A 9,883-nucleotide genomic window follows, 5' to 3' on the forward strand; every position below is an offset into this window, starting at 1 on the left:
GCACCACGAGGGGGCTGGCTGGCCAACCCTGGCACCACCTCTGAGCTCCATTTGAGTCAGAGGCCAGCAAAGGGCAGCCTGTCCCCTTTGCCCGCAGCACCTGCCCGTTGTGGTGCCGCCTGTGAGACAAGCATCGATTTTATGTTTCCAAGCAATTGAACAAATTAAAAGAACGAAGAGTCACACTTTGTGACACTTTGAGATTTGAATTCTCCATGTCCATAAGTGAAGCATCATGGGGCCACCACTGTGGGGTTGGCTGCAGGTTGTGTGGGGAAGGCGGCTGTCACACCGAGGCAGACCGGAGTCCTTGGGACAGACTGGTTGGCAAAGCTGAAGATAGAGACCTTTGGCCCTTTTGGGACACAGTTTCCAGCCCCTGGTCTGGTGGGACCCTGGATCTGGGTCAGAACCTTCCTCACTCAGGGCCGCCGAGGCCTCCACTGCTGTGTCTGTAAATGGTGCCGGGTTTGGGGGTGCCTGCCTCATGGTCGCCCATCTTGCCCACAGAAGTCCCGGGCCCAGAGCCCGGCCAGCAGGAGCAGTTGGTCTTCAGCAGCGGGGATGCTGTGGAGCTGAGCTGTCCCCCGCCCGGGGGTGGTCCCATGGGGCCCACTGTCTGGGTCAAGGATGGCGCAGGGCTGGTGCCCTTGGAGCGTGTCCTGGTGGGGCCCCAGTGGCTGCAGGTGCTGAATGCCTCCCACGAGGACTCCGGGGCCTACAGCTGCCGGCAGCAGCTCACGCAGCGTGTACTGTGCCACTTCAGTGTGCGGGTGACAGGTGAGCTCTGGGGCCACGCCAGCTACAGAAAGGAGCCGAGTGCCGGGCTTCCTGAGTCCCTGCGTGGGTCAGGAGCGGCTGGGGGTCTCTGTGGTCATTGGTGGAGAGGAGGGCACCCCCAGGAAGTGCTGCCCAAATGGGGGACCCTGCCCCATCTGGGAGGAGCACCTGGGGGCTTCCTGGGGCAGGTTGGACATCGGATGCGGCCATCTCTGCCTTGCAGACGCTCCATCCTCGGGGGATGACGAAGACGGGGACGACGAGGCTGAGGACACAGGTGTGGATACAGGTGGGAGCAGGGTCCAGGGTTCAGGCCAGCCGGGGTGGGGCCCGCTGCCACCGCCAAGCCCTGCCCTCCACAGGCAGCTGAGGGACTGAGGCCCCGGAACAACCTCCCTGGGGTCACCCCGAAGGTCCAGTCCCCTCAGGATGCAGGAGGGGCTGGGCCACTGACATGGCTGTAGACGCCCGACCCTGGTGGCAGGGCTGGGTGCAAGGGGACACCGTGTTGCTGATGGGGAGACCGAGGCACAGGGCCCTGGGGGTTCCAGGAGCAGGAGGAGGCCAGGGCTGGCCTGTGGGGCTGTGGTGTTGGCTGTAGGTGAGGTGGACCCCGCAGACATGAGCGCAGCAGGGCGGGGCACTCAGGTGGCCACCGTGGGGTGGATGGACCTGGGGTGAGGGCGCTGGGGGACCTGCCACAACCAGTGGCGGGCAGGGTGGCTGGCAGGAGGGTGGCTGGTTGGTGGGCTGCGGCTGTGAGAGAGCAGTCGGGGACGATGCCTGGCGTCCCGGCCTGGAACGGTGGCAGGTGGACTTTGCCAAGTTGTAGGGCGGGGAGGTGGGGCTTCTGGTTTTGGAGGGAGCTCTGAGGGGAGTGCGTGCAGGTGATGAGGGTCATCGTGGCACAGACACGAGGGGCAGTTACGACTTGCGGACTGATGGTGTGTGGGCTGGGTCCCTGGGCCAGTGGGGTGAGCAGGTGAGGAGGGGAGGCTGAGTCCATGAGAGAAACTGAGCTGGGGGAACTCACCCTGGGGGTCTTCAGGAGGCCTGGGAGGGAGCTCAGCACCGTGGGGTGCCTCTTTCCAGCCTCTGTCCACATTGCTGATTGCTGGGCCTCAGTGCCCCTGATGGGCATGTCCCTGGAGGGGGGCTGGCAGTGAGCTCACTGAGGGGAGGGCTGCTTCCCTCCTGGGGAATGCCAGGCCATCCTTGCCTGGAGTCCCAGCAGGAAGGCAGCACCAGCCCTGAGGAAGGAGAAAAACCAGTTGGGCTGTGAGAGGGGTGGTGGGAGCCCTGGACATCGAGATGGGAGGAGGCAGGGCCTCCAGGGTGCCACCGTCTCTGGGTGCCCGCCAGACTTGGAGCTCTGCAGAGGGTGGTGTAGGGTCTTGATTCCCGTGGGCCCATGCTGCCCGGCTGCCTCCAAGGCTCCTGGCTCTGCAGGCGACTGGGCTCCTCTCCTGGTAAACTGCTCCCAAGTCCTGGCTTGTCCACTAGATGGGCCTGCCCCCTGGGTCTTCAGTCTCCCCGTTGGTGGGCCTGGCCCTGGCACGCCTCTCTGGGCAGGTGGGCTCCCCTGGACAATGCCCTGTGCTCTGTGACTTCACAGGTCCGGACAGAGCACCCTGGAGGGGAGGGGAGGGGAGGGGACACACGGCCCAGCTCTGAGAAAGCCCTGGGGAGGGGACAAGATGTGGAGGCTCCTGGGAACCTCATCCCGCGCTCTTCCTACACAGGATGGGAAACTGAGGCTGGGGGTGGGCAGGGGCAGCTCTGGGGAGGGGGTTGTTCAGAGGGGCCTCTGCTCCCACTCGGGTCATGGCCTTCACACGCACCTCGGCCCGCAGGGGCCCCTTACTGGACACGGCCCGAGCGGATGGACAAGAAGCTGCTGGCCGTGCCAGCCGCCAACACGGTCCGCTTCCGCTGCCCGGCCGCTGGCAACCCCACTCCCTCCATCTCCTGGCTGAAGAACGGCAGGGAGTTCCGCGGCAACCACCGCATTGGAGGCATCAAGGTGGGCGCGGCGGGGTGGCTCTGGGCCTGGCAGGCGGCGGTGGTCGCTGCCTCCGCTCACTCGCCCGCCCGCGTCCCGGTGCAGCTGCGGCATCAGCAGTGGAGCCTGGTCATGGAAAGCGTGGTGCCCTCGGACCGCGGCAACTACACCTGCGTCGTGGAGAACAAGTTTGGCAGCATCCGGCAGACGTACACGCTGGACGTGCTGGGTGAGGGCCCTGGGGCAGTGCGGGGGCGGGGGCGGCAGTTGCGGTGGTGGTGAGGGAGGGGGTGGCCCCTGAGAGTCATCTGCCCCCACAGAGCGCTCCCGGCACCGGCCCATCCTGCAGGCGGGGCTGCCGGCCAACCAGACGGCGGTGCTGGGCAGTGACGTGGAGTTCCACTGCAAGGTGTACAGTGACGCACAGCCCCATATCCAGTGGCTCAAGCACGTGGAGGTGAACGGCAGCAAGGTGGGCCCGGACGGCACACCCTACGTTACCGTGCTCAAGGTGGGCCACCGTGTGCACGTGGGTGCCGCCGCTGGGGCTCCTGGGCTGGCCCCAAGGGTGCCCCTTGGCTGGGGGTTGCGTGAGGATTTGGGTCTAGGGGCTGGAGCTTCGGGGGCAGAAGCTGTGGGGTTGCTTGTGGGGCCACGTCTCAGCCACCCCACACCTCAGGGCCATAGGCAGCTGCGTTAGGACCCATTTCCGTGTCTGCAGAGGGCCAACCTCAGCCACTGAAGTCCCTGACATGGAGCTGCCCACGGGCTTCTTGGGGGTGGGTGCGGCTTGGGCAGCAGTGGTGCCCCAGGACAGGGCAGTGTGGCCAAGTCCTCCAGGCCCCCTCTGGACCTCAGAGGCGGTGGCTGAGCCCCGACCTGGCCGATTGGCTCTCGTCAGCTGTGTGCAGTGGGGCCCAAGCTCACTGTCTGCCCGCCTCCTGAAGCCCTTAGCTTTGTTCCCATGGCTGCCGGGTGGGGGCCACTGAATTGGGACGGTTGCGACACTCAAAGCCCAAAGAGAAACATCTGTTCAGAGAGAAGACGGTCTCGTGGGGGCGGGGAGCAGGCGCAGGGCGAGGGTGGAGTCCCGACCCCGCCCAGAGAGGCTGCCTCGGGCCCTGTCCAGGGTACAGGTTCTGCAAGAGCCCGGGGGAGGGCAGGCCAGTGACCAGAGGTTGTCTGAGGGTCTGGGCTGGGTTGTTGGGGTGGAGGCAGAGACGTGCATCCTGTGAAACCACAGCCACCTCGAAGTGCCTCCACGCCTCCTCCAGGCAGCCTTTGGGGCTGACGCAGCCCAGCCTCGATCTGTACCTTGGGGGTCTCCCACATCCTGCCTCGTGCCCGGCGGGGCTGCCTCAGGGGCGTGCCTGAGCCGGGTCTCTTGTCCCCGCAGTCCTGGATCAGTGAGAGTGTGGAGGCCGACGTGCGCCTCCGCCTGGCCAATGTGTCGGAGCGGGACGGGGGTGAGTACCTCTGTCGAGCCACCAATTTCATAGGCGTGGCCGAGAAGGCCTTTTGGCTGAGCGTTCACGGGCCCCGAGCAGGTAACAACTCTGTCCCATGCCGGCCGGCACAAGAGCTCCAGCTCCAAGGCCCTGTCCGCGCGCCCTGCACGCCCCGCACGCCCAGCCCTGCTCGCTCCTGCCCCTGGCTCGCGCTCCACTCGGGGCCACCTCGGCAAGGCTGGCAGCTCCAGCCTCCACGGTGACCGCCCGCTTCAAGCCCCGTGGCCTGCGCCGACCCTTCCCGCATGCCTGCGACCCCCACAGGAGGTGCCCGGTGCCCACCGGGCCAGCTCCGTGCCATCTGTGAGCACCCCTTTGCGCCTCTCTCCACCCTCGCCCGCTGCCTGCTCGCTTCTGCAGCCTGTGTGTCCCTGTGTCCATCCTCCACCTGCACCCGCCCGGCTCTGCGCTAACCCGCATGCTGCCTGCCCGCCTGCCGCTCACCTGGGACAGAGGACTCGCCGGTGGAGGGGCCTGGCTTCGGGCTCAGTACCGGTGTACCAGGCGGAGGGCCCTCGGCCGCGTGGTGTTGACCAAGTTGGCGGTGGCTGAGGAGTTGGTGGTGGCGGCGTTTTCCTTGCAGCGGCTGGATCCTGCCGTGTGGACTCTGCGGTGCCCGCAGGGCGGTGCTGGCGCTCGCCTATCGCTCTGCTCTCTCTTTGTAGACGGCGGGCGCTAACACCACCGACAAGGAGCTAGAGGTTCTCTCCTTGCACAACGTCACCTTTGAGGACGCCGGGGAGTACACCTGCCTGGTGGGCAATTCTATTGGGTTTTCTCATCACTCTGCGTGGCTGGTGGTGCTGCCAGGTACCGGCTTCTGCTGCTCCTGCTGCTCCGCACTGTCTGGGGGACGCTGGCTCGGGACACGCCAAAGCTGCCAGGACGGACGGGAATCCTGTGACTTATGGCCGTCCTGCTCCTTGAGCCCTCACACCTGGCCCTGTGCCCAGTGTGGGGACAAAGTTGGCCTGGCCCGGTCCTGGTCCCAGAGGGGCCCCCTCAGCCCCCTCGAGCCCACTTCCCATCTGGGTCCCCAAAAGGCCCCTCCTGTGGCTCTGGTGTCTCCCGGGCGCCTGGTGGCGGTGTGGGACTGGCTGGCTCTGCTGGGCTCCTCCTCTCCAGGGTCTGACCCTCTAGACTCACTGGCGTTACTGACTGCGAGACCCTCCAGACAAGGCGGGTGCTGAGGTTCTGAGCCCCCTCCCTCTCCCAGTGGTGCCTGTGGCTCTGGGCCAGGGGCATCCATGGGAGCCCCGTTGGGGGGGGGGGGCCAGGCCAGGCCTCAACGCCCATGTCTTTGCAGCCGAGGAGGAGCTGGTGGAGCCTGACGAGGCAGGCAGTGTGTATGCATGCATCCTCAGCTACGGGGTGGGCTTCTTCCTGTTCATCCTGGTGGTGGCGGCTGTGATGCTCTGCCGCCTGCGCAGCCCCCCCAAGAAAGGCCTGGGCTCCCCCACCGTGCACAAGATCTCCCGCTTCCCGCTCAAGCGACAGGTAACAGAAAGTAGATACCAGGTTCTGAGCTGCCTGCCCGCCAGGCCTCCTGGAGCCCCCCCCTCGGCCCACGCTGGTCCTGGGCTGTGAGTCCTCTCTGCAGCCAGGCGGGCTCCCCTCTCCTTGTCTCTGCTCACCATGTAGAGTCTAGGGTACTTTGGGGCACGAAACATTCTAAAAATCTTCATTCAATGCTGGTGGAAGTCAACGCCCCCCCTTCTGGCCCAGCACTGACCCCCGGCTGTACCTCCACGCCCTGTCGCCCACGCGGCGCCAACCTGCCCCTGCTGACCCAAGCAGGTGTCCCTGGAGTCCAACGCGTCCATGAGCTCCAACATACCACTGGTGCACATCGCAAGGCTGTCCTCAGGGGAGGGCCCCACGCTGGCCAATGTCTCCGAGCTCGAGCTGCCTGCTGACCCCAAATGGGAGCTGTCTCGGGCCCGGTCAGTGGTGCTGAGGGCCAGCGTTGGCTGTAGGGGGCTTGGTGGTGGGGGTGAAACAGCCACCAGTCAGAGGCCTGGCTGGGTTTAGGGGCCGTCAGGGATGTGGCGGATGTTGGGTGTGGCTGGGGTTCTGTGGAGATGCTCCTGGGACTGGGTGCATGGCAGGGACTGCCCCTCTCAAGGTGCCCTGTCTGGAGGGGCAGCAAGGGCGGGAGGCTGTGGGTGACGCTCTTCGTCCTTATGAGCAGGCTGTAGGGGAAGCATGGAGGGCTTCCTGGAGGTGGTGGCTCTGGGCCAGGCTGGGGTGGGGACAGTGGTGGGCTGAGAGTGGGCGAGTTTGCACACTCATGGCCCCTCTGCCTCCACTGCCAGGCTGACCCTGGGCAAGCCCCTTGGGGAGGGCTGCTTCGGCCAGGTGGTCATGGCGGAGGCCATCGGCATTGACAAGGACCGGGCCGCCAAGCCTGTCACTGTAGCCGTGAAGATGCTGAAAGGTGAGGAGGGGGCGGCCAGGGGTGCAGAGCAGGGCTGAGGGGGCGGCCAGGGGTGCAGAGCGGGGCTGGGGGGGCAGCCAGGGGTGCAGAGCGGGGCTGGGGGGCGGCCAGGTGTGCAGAGCGGGGCTGGGAGGGCGGCCAGGGGTGCAGAGCGGGGCTGGGGGGTGGCCAGGGGTGCAGAGCGGGGCTGGGGGGGCGGCCAGGGGTGCAGAGCGGGGCTGGGGGGGGCGGCCGGGGGTGCAGATCGGGGCTGGGGGGGGGTGGCCGGGGGTGCAGAGCGGGGCTGGGGGGGGGTGGCCGGGGGTGCAGAGCGGGGCTGGGGGGGCGGCCGGGGGTGCAGAGCGGGGCTGGGGGGGCGGCCGGGGGTGCAGAGCGGGGCTGGGGGGGGGCGGCCGGGGGTGCAGAGCGGGGCTGGGGGGGCGGCCGGGGGTGCAGAGCGGGGCTGGGGGGGCGGCCGGGGGTGCAGAGCGGGGCTGGGGGGGGGCGGCCGGGGGTGCAGAGCGGGGCTGGGGGGGCGGCCGGGGGTGCAGAGCGGGGCTGGGGGGGCGGCCGGGGGTGCAGAGCGGGGCTGGGGGGGGGCGGCCGGGGGTGCAGAGCGGGGCTGGGGGGGGCGGCCGGGGGTGCAGATCGGGGCTGGGGGGGGGTGGCCGGGGGTGCAGAGCGGGGCTGGGGGGGCGGCCGGGGGTGCAGAGCGGGGCTGGGGGGGCGGCCGGGGGTGCAGAGCGGGGCTGGGGGGGGCGGCCGGGGGTGCAGAGCGGGGCTTGGGGGGCGGCCAGGGGTGCAGAGCGGGGCTGGGGGGTGGCCAGGGGTGCAGAGCGGGGCTGGGGGGGCGGCCAGGGGTGCAGAGCGGGGCTGGGGGGGGCGGCCGGGGGTGCAGAGCGGGGCCGGGGGCGCCGCCGCCGCCGCCTGACACAGGCCCCCGCTCCTTGCACAGACGATGCCACTGACGAGGACCTGTCGGACCTGGTGTCTGAGATGGAGATGATGAAGATGATCGGGAAACACAAAAACGTCATCAACCTGCTGGGCGCCTGCACGCAGGGCGGTAGGTGTGGTAGCGGCGGTGGTGCCGGGTGGGCGGCCCTCCTGGGCCTGGCAGCCCCTCTGAGGAGCCCGTGTCCCCAGGGCCCCTGTACGTGCTGGTGGAGTACGCGGCCAAGGGTAACCTGCGGGAGTTCCTGCGGGCGCGGCGGCCCCCGGGCCTGGGCTACTCCTTCGACACCTGCAAGCCGCCCGAGGAGCGGCTCACCTTCAAGGACCTGGTGTCCTGTGCCTACCAGGTGGCCCGGGGCATGGAGTACCTGGCCTCCCAGAAGGTGAGCAGGGCGGCAGGTGTGGGTGGAGTAGGCTGGGCCCTGCCCTGAGATGCTGGGAGCAGCGGGGAGAGGTGGAGAGACTTCAGCGCTGCCTCCCACCCCTTCCCCAGTGCATCCACAGGGACCTGGCTGCCCGCAATGTGCTGGTGACCGAGGACAACGTGATGAAGATCGCAGACTTCGGGCTGGCCCGGGACGTGCACAACCTCGACTACTACAAGAAGACAACCAATGTGAGCCCGGCCCTGGGGTGAGGGGGTGGGGGTCATGCCAGGAGGACGCCTGGCGCCAACACCGCCTTCCCACACTCTCCCAGGGCCGGCTGCCCGTGAAGTGGATGGCGCCTGAGGCCTTGTTTGACCAAGTCTACACTCACCAGAGTGACGTGTACGTGTCCTCCAGACCTCAGGCTTCAGGGGTGGAAGCGGGAACTGGGCAGAGCCAGGACCCCAGCTGCAGCCCCCAGGCCTGTGCCCTGGAGCTCTTGGGTGTGGTTTCTACCCCTCCCTGGGGGCAGCAGTGCAGCCCTGGCCTATTCCCCTGGTGCCCGCCCAGGTGTCTGTCCTGGGAGTCTCAGGACAGCCTGACCTCACCTTCCCCTGCAGCTGGTCCTTTGGGGTCCTGCTCTGGGAGATCTTCACGCTGGGGGGCTCCCCGTACCCCGGCATCCCTGTGGAGGAGCTCTTCAAGCTGCTGAAGGAGGGCCACCGCATGGACAAGCCCGCCAACTGCACACACGACCTGTGAGTGGCATCCCTGGCCCTCCACTGGGTCCTCAGGGGTGGGGGTCCCTCCGGGGCTGGACGGGGGAGGGACCGGCAGCCCTTCAGGCTGTTCCCGAATAAGGCGGGAAGCGGCGGGGCTCACTCCTGAGCGCCCTGCCCGCAGGTACATGATCATGCGGGAGTGCTGGCAAGCCGCGCCCTCGCAGAGGCCCACCTTCAAGCAGCTGGTGGAGGACCTGGACCGAGTCCTTACCGTGACGTCCGCCGACGTGAGTGCTGGCTCTGGCCTGGTGCCACCCGCCTATGCCCCTCCCCCTGCCGTCCCCGGCCATCCTGCCCCCCAGAGTGCTGACGTGTGGGGCACAGCCTGGGCACAGAGGCGGCTGTGCGAAGAGGGGCTCGGTGGCACAGCGCTCACCCCGCCTCCCGCCAGCAGGAGTACCTGGACCTGTCGGCGCCTTTCGAGCAGTACTCCCCGGGTGGCCAGGACACCCCCAGCTCCAGCTCCAGCTCCTCGGGACGACTCCGTGTTTGCCCACGGCCTGCTGCCCCCGGCCCCACCCAGCAGTGGGGGCTCGCGGACGTGAAGGGCCACTGGTCCCCAACAATGTGAGGGGGTCCCTAGCAGCCCACCCTGCTGCTGGTGCACAGCCACTCCCCGGCATGAGACTCTGCAGATGGAGAGACGGCTACACAGAGCTTTGGTCTGTGCGTGTGCGTGTGTGTGTGTGTGTGCACATCTGCGTGTGCCTGTGTGCGTGTGCATCTTGCCTCCAGGTGCAGAGGTACCCTGGGTGTCCCCGCTGCTGTGCAACGGCCTCCTGACTGGTGCTGCAGCACCGAGGGGCCTTTGTTCTGGGGGGACCCAGTGCAGAATGTAAGTGGGCCCACCCGGTGGGACCCCCGTGGGGCAGGGAGCTGGGCCCGACATGGCTCCGGCCTCTGCCTTTGCACCACGGGACATCACAGGGTGGGCCTCGGCCCCTCCCACACCCAAAGCTGAGCCTGCAGGGAAGCCCCACATGTCCAGCACCTTGTGCCTGGGGTGTTAGTGGCACCACCTCCCCACCTCCAGGCTTTCCCAGTTCCCACCCTGCCCCTCAGAGACTGAAATT

General features: G+C 67.9%; 1 pseudogene; it reads left to right on the forward strand.

Moving 5' to 3' along the window:
- Positions 1-544: 544 nt before the first annotated feature.
- Positions 545-9,434, forward strand: LOC129530526 (fibroblast growth factor receptor 3-like; annotated as a pseudogene).
- The last annotated feature ends 449 nt before the right edge of the window (positions 9,435-9,883 follow it).

This window comes from Gorilla gorilla, chromosome 13 (assembly GCF_029281585.2).
Source record: "Gorilla gorilla gorilla isolate KB3781 chromosome 13, NHGRI_mGorGor1-v2.1_pri, whole genome shotgun sequence".
NCBI classification, from domain to species: Eukaryota; Metazoa; Chordata; class Mammalia; order Primates; family Hominidae; genus Gorilla; species Gorilla gorilla.